The following is a 10,599-nucleotide window of genomic DNA, read 5'->3' as shown; positions in this document are numbered from 1 at the left end:
CGTTATTGGTTGAAACTAAGAGATGATAATATTTGGCTTTCTGTTCGTGCTCAAAAGGTCAAATCGTAAGATCAGTTTACGAGGAAGCTATATCAGGTTATGGACCGATGCGGGCCATATTTGGCACGTTTGTTGATAGACATAAATAAGATAGCAGAGGTCAAGCAAAATTTCAGTTATATCGGATAAAATTATTGTCCGTTGCGCATTTGACTTCTATAGTCCTTAGGATATGGACCGATTCGTGTCATGCTTGGCGTGGATATTGAATGACTTAACAGAATTTTTTACGCCAAATCGAGTATTTATTTTGATACTATACTGCCAGGGCGCCTACTTTTGTGACCGGCCTAATATTCGTTACGGCGAAATTTTTCGAAATTAAAATTTTTCAATAGAAGAAATATTTTTTAAAAAAAATTAAAAGCGAGCAAAGTTCAGACCGCCAAATCTAATTTACCACCTCCTAAATGGCATTTGCAAAGTTCTTTGCCCCGTATCTCTTTGTAGACAAACAAAGCATAATGGATAAGAATTTCTATGCTATTGGAGCTATATTAGATTATGAATCGATTCGAGCCATATTTGGGTTTGGTTCATGAAGACCAAAGTAAAAGTCATTGTGATAAATTTCGGCGAAGCCCAATAGGGCTTAATAAGTAAAATCAAGAGATCGATATTTATGGGAAACAAATCAAGTTATGGAGGGTTTCAGACTATATTTGGCACGTAGTTTGAAGAATAAGTCATTGTGCAAAATTTCATCCAAATCAAACTAGAACTGGGCCCTCTAGAGCTCAAGAAGTGCCATCGGAATATTGGTTTATATAGGAGCTATAACGGGGTTTGGATCCAATCGGACCATGCTGGAAACATCTGTTGAATTTCATAGCAAACGTCATATTTCACAAAATTTCAGAACAATCGTATACTAATTGATAAAATCGTATAATAATAGAGCTGACAAACTATCGATAATCGCAACATTCGATATTTTCGATTGTTTTAATAAAAAATATCGATAGTATCGATACTATCGCTATTGTTTAATTCATTCATTCAGAACAAATAAAACCAAGGTTAATAATATCAGTTTGGAAGTCATGAGAGAAATCGTTGTACAAAATCTTTCGCCTTCTTCTTAAAGGATGCGCAATGTTTCTTAAAGGATACATTTAGTGTCGCATCGCTTATTTATCGATAGTGTCGTCGATATCGATAACTGCTGTTACAATTTTAAGGTCCGTGCCAAGTATGGTCTGAATCGGTACATAACCTGAATGCAACTCTTATGAATTTATTGCCTATCTACCTATTAAGATAAATCTTGCAAAAACTTGACAAATGCGAACCATGATGGAGGGTATATAAGATTCGGACCAGCCGAACTTAGCAAGCTTTTACTTGGTATGGGCCTTAGACCTTAAATATCGGTCTATATGGGAGCTATATTAAGCTACAGACCGATCTAGACCATATTCGGCATGGATGTCAGGAATCTTAACACAAGTTATTATCCCACATTTAAGCCAAAATGTGAAATAAATACAGTTTTCATAAGCCTAAGATACAAACTCGGGAGATCGGTCTATATGGAGACTTCTTCAAGTAACAGTCCGGTTAAGCACATCTTTGAACTTAAAAGCCAGTGCAAAGTTTGAGCACAATAACTTCATTTTTAAAGACCGTAGAGTGATGTCAACAGTCAGATGGACGGATGGAAATAGCTAGATCGGCTTAGATTTTCACGAGGACCAAGAATATATGCACTCCATCGGATCGGAAATGAATATATCAATGAGCTGCAGCCACTCGTTGTTGAATATAAAAATTCTCAAAATTTCATTAAAGAAAATAATTTTTCTGAAATTTTGTAAAAATTCGTATCAAGTACTGCCCAGATCGTACGCTATTTAGCTTTAGCAGCCATATAGAGCGATCTCTCGATTTAAAGCCTTGGACCTCTATAAGGCGCATTTAATATCCAATTTTGCTGAAATTTGGTACAGTGACATATGCAAGGCTTTTTGACATTCTTGCTCTATATGGTCAAGATTGGGCTATATTTAGATATAGCTGCTATGTATACTGAGCTTCCGGTAAAAGATGTTGGGCCCATAAAAGGTTCATTTAATACCCGATTTCCTTTTATTTGGATATAAATAGGTATTTAAGGCTCTTCGATATCCGCGGTCTTGCCATATTTAGATTAGCTGATATACAGACCGATATCCTGATTTAGGGTTTTGCGCCCATAAGAGGTGCATTTATTAGTATGGTCCGAGTATGGTGAAGATCGAGCTATATTTGGATATACATAGCTAATAAAAAGACCGATCTCCCGAATAAAGGTCTTGAACCCAAAGAAGGCGTATTTATTATCCGATTTCGCTGAAATTTGTCACAGTGAGATTTGTTAGGCTCTTCTACATCCGCGTTCAATATGGCACCCATCAGTCTATATTTGGATATAGCTGCCCTACAGACCGATCTCCGATTTAAGGCCTTAAACCCATAAAAGATTAATTTATTACCCGATTGCGTAAAAATTTGGCACGGTGAAGTGTTTTAGGCTCTTCGATATCATTGTTCTATATGACCCCGATATTTCCATATTTAGATGTAGTTGCCATATAGACCGATATCCCGATTTAAGATTTTGCGTCCCTAAAAGACGCATTTATTATCATATTTTGATGAAATTTGACACAGTGTATTGGGTCAAACCGTCCTCGACATTAGTACCGTGCCAAATATCGAGCTATATTAGGATATAGCTGCCATTTGGAACGATCTCCCGATTTAAGGTCTCAGACCCAGAAAAGTGGCATTTATTATCCGATTTCAATGAAATTTGGTGAGCTGTGTTACCCCTTCGACTCCGCGTTCAATATAGCACTCAGCAGTCTATATTTGAACACAGCTGCTCTACAGACAGATATTGCGATTTAAGGCCTTGAGCCCATAAAATTTTCATTTCTTATTTCCGATTTCGCTTAATGATCTATGTTAGGCTTTTCGACATTCATGCAATATATGGTTTAGATCGATCTATATTGCGATATAGCTGCCATAATGAGTAATATTCTGTTTTACAAACTTGAACAATGAAAATTGCATATATTAGACCACTCAAAGTCCGTATCGAATTTGGTCCAAATCATGGAACATATTTCGGTATAGGGTTGCCCAAAAAGTAATTGCGGATTTTTCATATAGTCGGCGTTGACAAATTTTTTCAACGGCTTGTGACTCTGTTATTGCATTCTTTCTTCTGTCAGTTATCAGCTGTTACTTTTAGCTTGCTTTAGAAAAAAAGTGTAAAAAAGTATATATGATTAAAATTTATTAAAAATGCATTTACTTTCTTTTAAAAAATCCGCAATTACTTTTTGGGCAACCCAATAACTACTTTGGGTTCATAAATTGTGCATTGTTCATCGGAATATGATGAAAGGCTGTTAATATATATATACCTGAGGTGGTGGGTATCCAAAGTTGGACCCGGCAGAGTTTAATGCCTTTTTACTTGTTCTTGTTTTTATTTGGTAGAAATTTGAATGAAAAATAATGTGAGAAAAATTTTATTTTATTTCGATGTGTCTTCAGAATAATTGCTCCTTTATCAGACTTAACAGCATGACAAACCTAAATTCCATTTATGTAGAATTAAAAAAAAACGCCCAAGATACCCCATTTCCTTAAGGTTTTGTTGGTGGGAAACATGCATATCTATATTCTAATAAACTATTAAGGCACGAAAATATACAAAAAATTCTCTAAAAAAATAGATTTAACATTTTTTTTTTGCACTATATATTCATGTCATTGTTATGATATTCAGAACCTAATCTGTGCAAAGACCTTAATCTAAACAATCTTTTCCTGGAACGTTTACATATTTGTTCGCATTACTCGTGTGACGCCGCTGATAACATTTGTGATCAGAACAAATAGACACATGTGAGATAGTATTATTTACTTTTATTTCATTATTTTAACCAATTAAAAAAACGATTCAGTAAAATTTCAATTTCTTGCTAAACACACTAGATAATGTGGGCTTAGCAAAAAATTATTTATCATTGTTTTTCGCCAGTTTAACCAAGTAGAGTTGACGATAAAAAATACACAAAATCGCATAAAAGCAAAAAAAAAAACTAAAGCATTAACAAAAATTATTTGGGAAGTTTGCGATGTACTTGGAAATTTATAGGGTCTCACTTTGAACTGTAAAATAACCGAACTAAATTTCAACATGGGAAAATCTTTTGAGTTACGTATATCTACCATGATAAGTATTTTTATACCCTCCACCAAAAGATGGGTATACTAATTTCGTCTTTCCGTTTGTAACACCTCGAAATATGCGTTAAAGACCCCATAAAGTAAATATATTCTTGATCGTCATGACATTTTAAGTCGATCTAGCTGCCATATAAACCGATCTTTGATTTTGACTTCTTGAGCCACTAGAGAGCGCAATTCCTATCCGATTTGGCTGAAATTTTATAAGAAAAGTTTCGTTATGACTTCCAATAGCTGTGCTTAGTATGGTTCAAATTGGCCTGTAACCTGATATAGCTGTCATATAAACCGATCTTTGATCTTGACTTCTTGAGCCACTAGAGAGCGCAATTCCTATCCGATTTGCTGAAATTGTATAAGAAAAGTTTTGTTATGATTTCCAATAACTGCGCTAAGTATTGTTCAAATCGATCTATAACATGATATAGCTGTCATATAAACCGATCTGGGATCTTAACCTCTTGAGCCACTTACATGACTTACTTACTTCAATTGGCTATGACAGAACATTTATTCCACTAAACGAACGTAGAATAAAGTTCCAAGCGCCTCGATCTTCCCTGCTCATTCTAAAATCTCTAATACCAAGTTTAGATGTTTCTTTCACCACTTGATCATTTCATTTGGCTTTTGGTCTTCCCGGTTTGTCTGTACTAGAGGACGCAATTGAGCCACTAGAGGGCGCAATTCTCATCCGATTTAGCTGAAATTTTGCAAGAAAATTTTTTGTTACGATTTCCAATAACTGTGCTAATTATTGTTTAAATCGGTCTATAACATAATATAGCTGCCATATAAACCGATCTGGGATCTTGATTTCTTAGGCCTCTAGAGGGCTCAATTCTTATCCGATTTGGCTGAAATTGTACATGAAGTGTTTTCGTATGACTTCCAACGACTGTGCTAAGTACGGTTCAAATCGGTCCATAACCTGATATAGCTGCCATATAAACAGATCTTGGAACTTAACTTCTTGAGCCACTAGAGGATGCAACAACCGATCTCCACATTATGCTTCTTGAGCCTCAACAAGGCGCAATTCTTATCCGAATCGATTTAAATATTACGCTATGGCTTCTACTATGGCCTTTAACTTGATATAGCTCCAATAGCATAAAGATTCTTATCCATTATTCTTTGTTTGCCTAAAAAGAGATACCGCGGAAGGAACTCGACAAATGCTATCCATGGCGGAGGGTATATAAGATTCGGCCCGGCCGAACTTAGCGCACTCTTATTTGTTTTATTTCATTTGTTTTTAGATCATTTTATTTTATTTTACATTGTATTTATTTTGTTTTATTTTACTAGTCGAACCGGGCCCGCTCCGCTGCGCCTTCTTTAACTCTCTAATATGTTTTTAGGGTGGGGACTTGGGTACTTGGACCCAAATTTTAATACCATATTCGTTTTCGTGCCCATCGGACCATTTTGGGATATGGGTGGCGTTTTTGGGGTTAGGGGGAGGGTCCGCCTCCATCCGATATCTAAAAATTATATAGCCTTTGTTTCCTTCCAGACAAGCGTACACAATCTATGAAAATTTTAAGAAAATCGGTTCAGCAAAGTATCATATAGTCATAAAGGGTCTAATGGCGTTTTTGAGGGTTGGCGTGACCCCCTATACTTCGATTTGATTTTGTATGTCAGATTCTAAATCTACTCCCGAATACCTTTCACTTGAGCCCCATATTGAAATGACCGTTCAATATGACTGTTTGGGGGAGTTTTGGGGTTGGGGTGGCGCGATGGGTACTAAGACTCAAATTTTAATACCATATTCGTATTCTACTCTCCAATACCATTCATTTAATACCTATATTGTTCCGATCGGTCCACTTTTGATTTTGGGTTGTATTTTTGGCATAAGGGGGAAAGTCCGTCCCCCTTCCTATACCGAAAAATTATTATATTATAAATCCTTCCACACCAACCTACACAATAAGCGAAAATTTCGAGAAAATCGGTTCTGCAGTTTTTCAGTCTATACGAAACAAACAAATCGAGTCCCATATATCCGTGATTGGCTAATGTGCCCATTTTGGGCGTTCAACATTCATACTTCGACATGAATTCGTATGCCATATTGGTTATCTACTCCCGCATACTTTTCATTCGATACCCATATTGTCCTTATCGGTCCACTTTAGATTTTGGGTGGTGTTTTTGGGGTAACGGGGGAGGGTCCGCCCCCTTCCGATATCAATAAATTATAAAGCCTACTCCTACTTTCTGACCTTATTCGTAATCTACTCCCGAATACCTTTCATTTGAGTCCCATATTGTCATGATCGTCAAATAATCCTTTTTTAAGGGATTTTGGTGCTGGGGCGGCCCCCAGGTACTTGGACCCAACTTTTATTATGAAATTCATACTCTACTGTTGAATGCCTTTCATTTGAATCCCATATTGTCCCGATCGGTCCACCTTTATTTTTGGGTAGTACTTTTGAGGTAAGGGGAAAGTCCGCCCCCTCCCGATATCAAAAAATTATATAGCCTATGTTTCCTTCCAGACCAACCTACAAAATCTGTGAAAATTTCAAGATAATCGGTTCAGCCGTTTATGAGTCTATACGGAACAAATAAACAAACCGACAAACACAAATTGAATTTTATGTAAGGGATTTTATTTTATTTTTTTTATTTTATTTTATTTTATTTTATTTTATTTTATTTTATTTTATTTTATTTTATTTTATTTTATTTTATTTTATTTTATTTTATTTTATTTTATTTTATTTTATTTTATTTTATTTTATTTTATTTTATTTTATTTTATTTTATTTTATTTTATTTTATTTTATTTTATTTTATTTTATTTTATTTTATTTTATTTTATTTTATTTTATTTTATTTTATTTTATTTTATTTTATTTTATTTTATTTTATTTTATTTTATTTTATTTTATTTTATTTTATTTTATTTTATTTTATTTTATTTTATTTTATTTTATTTTATTTTATTTTATTTTATTTTATTTTATTTTATTTTATTTTATTTTATTTTATTTTATTTTATTTTATTTTATTTTATTTTATTTTATTTTATTTTATTTTATTTTATTTTATTTTATTTTGTTTTATTTTATTTTATTTTATTTTATTTTATTTTGTTTTATTTTATTTTATTTTATTTTATTTTATTTTATTTTATTTTATTTTATTTTATTTTATTTTAATTTATTTTATTTTATTTTGTTTTATTTTATTTTAATTTATTTTATTTTATTTAAAAATTAAAAACTTTTATTTAAAAAAATGTTTAAGGAAGTTATTCAAAAAAGCCACACAAATGTCGCCAGCAAACGTTTTACTTGTTTATTTAAGAATTTTGTGCTAACCAAGATATCCGGTATTACAATTGAAATCTGTTTTGTTACTATTACATCAACTATATTTTTTGTTTATCTTTTAATACAAAATTTGCGAAATATTGCGGCTTTTGTGGTCTAGGGTATTTTATAGCCGGCTTTTATCTGTTTGATGTTGTTTTACATTTTTCCCCCTATGTTTGTTATTGAATATTTTCTTGGGGACGTTTGCTGATGTGTCATACGCACGTTTGTATGCGTCCGTCTGTCATACAACGCAATTTGTTTTTCATCTAAAAATAAATGGAAAATCGGACGCAACGGTGACAACGTGATGCTGCCCGTAAAACATCCAAAAGCAATGAAGTTGAATGAAGAAGACATTTGTGTGTGGCCAAAAATTTATGGGGCTTTTCGAGGTTGTCATTTGAAATGTTCGACAGCATCTTCTGGCCCGTATTTGTCCAATCGATGTGTGGCTATGGATGTGTAAACAATGATCCATACATATGTTTAAATTTTTTCATGGATAAACCCCAAAGATAAAAATCTTAAAGATCCTATGTGTCAAACGCTAGAGAGAAAATCAAGTGGATGTAACAAATAAAATACATAAAAAAATATGTCAACAAGCAATGTTTATGTTATAACACAATTGCCAGAGAACAAGCGAGGCAGACAATAATTAGAATAATAAATGACCTTTGACACAAGTAGCACATGATATTTCACAATCAGAAAATATGTAGAAGAACATAAATTGGCCAGCCTTTCTTCTTTTGAAAAATGTTCCTCATTTACTGTCAGACAAGCAAATATTTATCATACGCCCTCAAGCACCTACTCTTGAATTGCTCATCCTCTATCTGTCCGTCCGTCTGTGGTCCACTTTACTTACCACCATCAATTTAATTACAATGATCTGGTATTTGATTATTCCTCCCCGTAGGTTGTGTTTTCAATTAAAAATGATTTATTTTGTTCACTACACTTGTTGCATTTGTTTTTTTGAAAAACGAATTCAGTTGTTTCTGAGTTTCAATAAGAAAATCTTGTAATTAGTACACCCCAAGCATACAAACAATCAAACATACGCACACACGGTTTGGGGGAAAACTTAGTTTTTAGCCTCAAAAGATTGAAAAATTCAGCAAAGAAAAAAAACTGTTGCGCTTTTTGAAAATAAACGCGCGCGTTACACACAAATCGAGCGAATGTAGAAGTCACAATGACACAACTGTTGGTGACGGCAGCTAAGTCCACATCGATGGGCAAGAAATTCACAACTGAATTTAAAAGTCAGAATGTTTCATAGTTTTTTAGTGAAAAATAAAATGAATTTCTCTGGGTTTGCATATGGTGTGGCCACTTTCAGCTTTCATTAATGCCAGACCCCAAACATCTCTCTCTCTCTCTCTCATGATGGGCTTGTTGAGTGAGCATTGATATTCAATTATGAGTTGGGAGAGTGCGTGCTTGATTTGGTCATCAAGTGGTTTGGGAGAACTGAGTACTACTACCATTAAATAATGTGTCGTTGCCAAAATGCATTTTGCAATTTGCTCTCTTCGCTCACTGGCTGTTGTGCAAATTTCAAATGATGTTCTGTTTATCTTGCCAGCTAACATTGCACAGTGTTTTATGTTTGCACGCAACACAATCCCTTTGAACATTAGTGATACAGTTCTATTAATAATCTTTACACTATGGAATTTTCTTGGAAGCTGAGCATTAACATTGATGATAACCCTAGACATCTGAGGCGTGAAGAAGAAGGGATGAGTACTAGTAAATCGCAGTTTAATTAATGGAATTTAAATTGTGCCTCAATGGCAAAGATCTTGTAGAGCGGAGAGCACATATATAACAGTTCTGGGAAAAAATATATACGACTATTTTAGGAATGAAAGGAAGTAGATTTCTTTATACAAAGGTAACCAAAATGGGCAAATCTTATATGTAAAATTCAATTTGTGTTTGTTTGTTCCGTATAGACTTAAAAACGGCTGAATCGATTGCCTTGAAATTTTCACAGATTGTGTAGGTTGGTCTGAAAGGAAACATAGGCTATATAATGGTTTTGATATCGGGAGGGGGCGGGCCCTCCCTCTAACCCCAAAAGTACTACCTAAAAATAAAAATGGACCGATCGGGATAATATGAGATTCAAATAAAAGGTATTTAAGAGTCAAAGACGAATTTCATAATAAAATTAGGGTTCAAGTACCTGGGTGGCCGCCCCAGCCCCAAAACCCCTAAAACCCCTTAGGTTTTTTAGACGATCATGACAATATGGGACTCAAATGGAAGGTATTCGGGAGTAGATTACGAATATGAATAGTAAATAGGAATAGGCTTTATAATTAATTGATAACGGAAGGGGCCGGACCCTCCACCGTTACCCCAAAAACACCACCCAAAATCAAAAGTGGACAGATAAGCACAATATGAGTATCAAATGAAAAGTATACGGAAGTAGATAACGAATCTGGCATACAAATTCATGTCGAAGTATAGGAGGTTACCCCATCCGAAAAAAACGACCAAAATGGGCACATTAGCCAATCACGGATATATGGGACTCGGTTTGTTTGTTCCGTATAGACTGAAAAACGCCAGAACCGATTTTCTCGAAATTTTCGCATATTGTGTAGGGTGGTCTAGAAGGAAATATACGCTATATATATACATTTTTCGGTATCGGAAGGGGGACGGACCCTCCCCCTTATGCCAAAAACACAACCCAAAATCAAAGTGGACCGATCGGAACAATATAGGTATTAAATGAAAGGTATTGGAGAGTAGAATACGTATATGGTATTAAAATTTGAGTCTAAGTACCCATCGGACCGCCCCAACCCCAAAACTGCCCCAAACAGACATATTGGACGTTCATTTCAATATGGAGCTCAAATTAAAGGTACTCGAGACCCATTGTTACTATATGATACTTGGCTGAACCGATTTTCTTAAAATG

At 34.4% G+C, this 10,599-nt stretch overlaps 2 protein-coding genes across 2 annotated transcripts in view; one reads left to right on the top strand and one right to left on the bottom strand.

Moving 5' to 3' along the window:
• LOC106080371 (tissue inhibitor of metalloproteinase) overlaps positions 1-8,923 on the bottom strand; it is a 21,991-nt gene extending 13,068 nt beyond the window's left edge. The window contains exon 1 of the mRNA XM_013241728.2: positions 8,521-8,923. The gene's annotated coding sequence lies outside the window, so the exon portion shown is untranslated. The remainder of the gene's footprint in view (positions 1-8,520) is intronic.
• Positions 1-10,599, top strand: part of LOC106080370 (synapsin) — a 69,570-nt gene that overhangs the window by 26,881 nt on the left and 32,090 nt on the right. The window lies entirely within an intron of this gene.

Source organism: Stomoxys calcitrans, chromosome 2 (genome assembly GCF_963082655.1).
Source record: "Stomoxys calcitrans chromosome 2, idStoCalc2.1, whole genome shotgun sequence".
NCBI lineage: Eukaryota > Metazoa > Arthropoda > Insecta > Diptera > Muscidae > Stomoxys > Stomoxys calcitrans.
This window is presented reverse-complemented; position numbering and strand designations above follow the sequence as displayed.